The sequence below is a fragment of the Lucilia sericata genome, unplaced genomic scaffold, assembly GCF_015586225.1.
Source record: "Lucilia sericata isolate MDLA Ls3-8-SP2 unplaced genomic scaffold, ASM1558622v1 Contig001971F_arrow, whole genome shotgun sequence".
Taxonomy (NCBI): Eukaryota; Metazoa; Arthropoda; class Insecta; order Diptera; family Calliphoridae; genus Lucilia; species Lucilia sericata.
The window spans coordinates 61,703-67,702 of NW_023995842.1; positions in this window are offsets into that span (position 1 = coordinate 61,703).

Consider the following 6,000-nt stretch of genomic DNA (forward strand, 5'->3'; position numbering starts at 1 on the left):
CGTATGAGCAATACTTATACCAAATTTTATATGGATATCTTAATTTAGTTAATTTAGCGTTTAAGTGATTTTCGGGTGGGGAACTTGTATGGGAGCTATGACCAATTATGGACCGATCAGAAAAAACTTTCACAGTAAAATTTCCTTGCGTATGAGCAATACTTAAACCAAATTTTGTATGGATATCTTAATTTAGTAATGAGTTATGCGCGTTTAAGTGATTTTCGGGAGGGGACCTTGTATGGGAGCTATGACCAATTATGACCGATCAGAAAAAACTTTCACAGTAAAATTTCCTTGCGTATAGCAATACTTAAACTAAATTTTATATGGATATCTTAATTTAGTAATGAGTTATGCGGTTTTAAGTGATTTTCGGAAGGGGACCTTGTATGGGAGCTATGACCAATTATGGACCGATCAGAAAAAACTTTCACAGTAAAATTTCCTTGCGTATGAGCAATACTTATACCAAATTTTATATGGATATCTTAATTTAGCAATGAGTTATGCGCGTTTAAGTGATTTTCGGGAGGGGACCTTGTATGGGTGCTATGACCAATTATGGACCGATCAAAAAAAACCTTCACAGTAAAATTTCCTTGCGTATGAGCAATACTTATACCAAATTTTATATGTATATCTTAATTTAGTTATTTTAGCGTTTAAGTGATTTTCGGGAGGGGAACTTGTATGGGAGCTATGACCAATTTTGGACCGATCAGAAAAAACTTTCACAGTAAAATTTCCTTGCGTATGAGCAATACTTAAACCAAATTTTGTATGGATATCTTAATTTAGTAATGAGTTATGCGCGTTTAAGTGATTTTCGGGAGGGGACCTTGTATGGGAGCTATGACCAATTATGGATCGATGGAACAAAAATTGCACAGTAATATTTCTGTATGTGAGAGCAATACTTGTACCAAATTGTATATGGATGTCTTAATTTAGTAATGAATTATATGCGTTTAAGTGATTTTCGGGAGGGGACCTTGTATGGGAGCTATGTCCAATTATGAACCGATCCAGAATTTTTTTTTCTCTGAATGAATTCTATTCACATAAGATTTTAATTTGTAAAATTTTGTAAAGATTTCGACATTGTGACGGAAGTTATTAACGAAAAACCCATTTTCCGGGAATATGTACTTTTGTATGGGAGGTATATGAAATTGTTGACCGATTCTGACAATTTTCAGCAGGAGTCAAGCTCTTGTGCAGAAACGAATGTATGATGATTTTCATGGAATTATCTTGCATAGTTTTCGAGAAAATTACATCAGAATGAGTAAAAAATGCTTATTTTTTTCGAGGTTGTTTCAAATTTTGATTCATAACTTTTCCCGGTGTGAACCGATCTTGCTGATTTTCAATACCAAACTGCTTAGGATATCAATGAATATCTATCACCACTGATGGTGGTGGAGGGTATAAAAATTGCCCTTCAGATACAAGTTTGTTATGTCGAATTTGAATTAAATTATTATTCCTCCTAGAACGGGTGAATGATAAACGATTAAACAAATATGGCGGCTCATTAGTAAATATGATTGTATGCATCAGTAGTAATGATCTTATTTTAAGAAGATCACAAAAGCGTACTCCAAACATTTTGCGTTCATATGTGGGACGATCTTCTCAAATTGAAAACATATCTTAATATAGCATTATACACATTATTTAATTTTTTACTGCTTTGGTAATCAGAACTTGCGAAAATTTCATAACCATATAAAAGTGTTGGAAGCAGATAAGTTTTAGCTAGCAAAATTCGTATATGTACTGGAGTTAGATGCTGGGGTTTCCATAGAGCGCGAAGCATTGCAAAAGTCTTACCTGCAGCAGTGATAATATGATCAGACCAGGTAAAGGAAGAGTTGAAAATTATACCATTATTTTTTATACCCTCCACCACCATCAGTGGTGATAGAGGGTATATATAAGTTTGTCATTCCGTTTGTAACACCGAGAAATATTCATTTGAGACGCAACAAAGTATGTATATTCTTGGTCCTTATGAAATTCTGAGTCGATTTAGATATGTCCGTCTGTCTGTCTGTATAAAACACGCTCACGTTAAAACGAAGCAAAGGAAGCACCCAAAATATTCATTGATATCCTAAGCAGTTTGGTATTGAAAATCAGCAAGGTCGGAGTTTTACGCCATTCCCACTACACTATTAACTAGCTTCGTAATTGTTTGCAACTAATGTTCACATATGTAGAAATCCTCTTTCCTGTTTGTGTAAAAATTGTTATTAACCCAACATCAAATAAAATGTGCACATTGAGAAAGTGTATGCTATGTATGCTGCTTATGCTATTCAGCAACATCAGTGTTGATAAAAGTTATTCAGCAGCAATGTTTTGTACAAACAGAAAATAACATGGCATTTTTATATGAAAAATATTAGTTAACGAGGGGCAAAATAATGAAGTGGTGTAGTGGATGGAAGGCAGAATTAACAAACTGAGCATTGCAGGTTCGATTCCTGGTCTATTTATCTTTTTTGTCATAAATAATTATTTTTTTTTAAATCAAATTAAGTGTCGAAATTCGGTTCAACAATAACAATTTAAAAGCAAGTTTTTTATTTTTATACCCTCCACCACCACCAGTGGTGATAGAGTGTATATATAAGTTTGTCATTCCGTTTGTAACACAAAGAAATATTCATCCTTATGAAATTCTGAGTCGATTTAGATATGTCCGTCTGTCTGTCTGTATAAAACACGGTCACGGTAAAACGAAGCAATGGAACTTAATGAAATTCACCCAAAATATTTATTGTTATCCTAAGCAGTTTGGTATTGAAAATCAGCGAGATCGGTAGAATAGGTTCTGAGATATGAGTAAAAATTTGGGACAACCTCGAAGAAAATTGTGTTTTTTCACATATTTATTTGTACTTTTTACAAAAACTATTGCAGATAAATTGATGAATTTTATCAGAAATACAACCCTTGGTGCCAGGATCAACTATGTTAAAAATCGGTAAAATCGGTTAACAATTTCATATACCTCCCATACAAATGTACATATTCCAGGAAATTTATTGTTAATAACTTCCGTTATAATGCCGATATCTTTACAAAATTTCACGAGTGAAAGTTTTATGCCAATAGAATTCATATAAAGAATTAATTTTCCGAATAGGTCCATAATTGGTCATAGCTCCCATATAAGGTCCCCCTCCGAAAATCACTTAAACGCACATAACTCATAACCAAATAACGAAATACATATCTAATTTGGCAGAAATATTAGCTTTTGTATACAGAAATGTTAATGTAAAATTTGTATACGATCGGTCCGTAATTGGCCATAGCTCCCATACAAGGCCCCCTTCCGAAAATCACTTAAACGCATATTTCTCATTACCAAATAAAGATATTCATACAAAATTTGGCAGAAATATTGCTTTTGTATACATAAATGATACTGTAAAATTTGTTTACGATCGGTCCATAATTGGTCGTAGTTCCCATACAATGTCCCCTTTCGAGAATCACTTAAACGCATATTACTAATTACTAAATAATGATATTCATAAAATATTTGGCACAAATATTGTTGAATTTTGTCAGACATATAGTTTTTGGTACGGTGATCCACTGTGTTAAAAATCGAAATCGGTCCACAATTTCTTGTACCACCCATAGGGACTCAAAAATGTATTATTTTTCGCAAAAAAATTAAATAAAAAGTGTCCATAACGAACAGGATTTGAACTTAAGATCTCTCAGTTGCCAGTTCTACGTCATACCCACTACACTATTATCTAGCTTCGTAATTGTTTGCAATTAATGATGTTCACATAGAAATTTTCTTTCCTGTTTGTGTAAAAAATTGTTGCTAAACCACGATCAAATAAAATGTACACATTGAGAAAGTGTAACTGTTTAATTTTTTATGCTATTCAGCAACATCAGTGTTAATAAAAGTTATTCAGCAGCAATGTTTTGTATAAACAGGAAATAACACGGCATTTTTATATGAAAAATATTAGTTAACAAAAGACAAACTAATGATGTGGTGCAATGGATGAAATAGAGAATTAACAAACCGAGCATCGCCGGTTCGATTCCTGGTCGATTAAAATTTTTTTGTCATAAATAATAAACATTTTTAAAAAATCCAATTAAATGTGTAACTTTTTCTAAAAACATTTGATTTCTGATTAGATTTAGCCACGTATGACCGTCTGTCGATTCATAATTATTTTCATTTGTCTGTGAAAAACACGATCAAATTAATAATCTTTGGCCAAAATTTTGATTATATTCTTATGTAGTTTGGCATTGAATATTGAAAAATGCGGCTCAACAATAAAAATTTAAAAATAAAATTTTTTGACAAAATTGAAACAAAATCTTGTTATACCCTCCACCACCATCAGTGGTGATAGAGGGTATATATAAGTTTGTCGTTCCGTGTGTAACACCAAGAAATATACATCTAAGACCCAACAAAGTATATATATTCTGGGTCCTTATGAAATTCTGAGTCGATTTAGCTATGTCCATCTGTCCGTCTGTCTGTTTGTGTAAAACACGCTCACGTTAAAACTAAGTAAAGGAAATCAACCAAATTCACCCAAAATATTTATTATTATCCTAAGCAGTTTGGTATTGAAAATCAGCAAAATCGGTTCACAACGTAAGAAGTTATGAGTAAAAATTTCAGACTACCTCGAAAAAAATTACGTTTTTTTCCTAATTCTTTTGAAGTTTTCTCAGAAACTACCAAAGATATTGCGATGAATTTTGTCACACTTTATTTTTTTAGAGCAGTGATCAATTATGTTCAAAATCTTTACAATTGATCCAATATTTCCCATAGCCCCCATACAAAAGTACATATTCCCGGAAATTAGTTTATCGTTAATAACTCAATCAAATATATCGGTATCAACACCAAATTTTGTACATACAAATATAACAAATATAATGAAAAGAAATCATACTACCAACGTAGATCTCAGTCGGTCCACAATTGGTCATAGCTCCCATATAAGGTCCACTTCCGAAAATCACTTAAACGCACATATTTAATTGATGAATAAAGCTATTATGATAAAATTCGGGCTGGATATGTTTTGTGTACATACAAATCATTCTACCAAATTTTTTACGGATCGGTCCATTATTGGTCATAGCTCCCATATAAGGCCCACTTCCGAAAATCATTTAAAAGCTCATATTTCATTGTCAAATAAAGCTATTTTGATAAAATTCGACAGAAATATGTTTAGTCTAAATATAAATCACTCTATGAAATTTTTTCCGGATAGGCCCATAATTGGTCATAGTTCCCATATAAGGTTGACTTCCGAAAATCACTTAAACGCATATATTTCATTGAATTATAAAGCTATCGGGATAAAATTCGACACAAATCTGTTTTGTATACATACAAATCTTTCTACAAAATGTTTTACGGATCGGTCCTTTTTTGGTCATAGATCCCATATAAGGCCCACTTCCAAAAATCACTTAAAAGCACATATTTCAATGTCAAGCTATCTTCATAAAATTCGACACAAATATGTTTTGCCTAAACCTGAATCACTCTACGAAATTTTTTCTGGATAGGCCCATAATTGGTCATAGCTCCCATATAAGGTCCACTTCCGAAAATCACTTAAACGCATATATTTCATTGAATTCTAAAGCTATCGGGATAATTCGACTTGAATATATTTTGTGTACGTACAAATCATTTTACAAAATAATTTTTTACGGATCGGTCCATTATTGGTCATAACTCAAATATGAGGCTCACTTACGAAAATCACTTAAAAGCACATATTTCATTATCAAATAAAGCCACCTTGATAAAATTCGACACAAACATGTTTTGCCCAAATATAAATCACTCTGCAAAATTTTTCCCGAATAGGCCCATAATTGGTCATAGTTCCCATATAAGGTCCACTTCCGAAAATCACACGCATATATTTCATTGAATTCTTAAGCTATAGGAATAAAATTCGA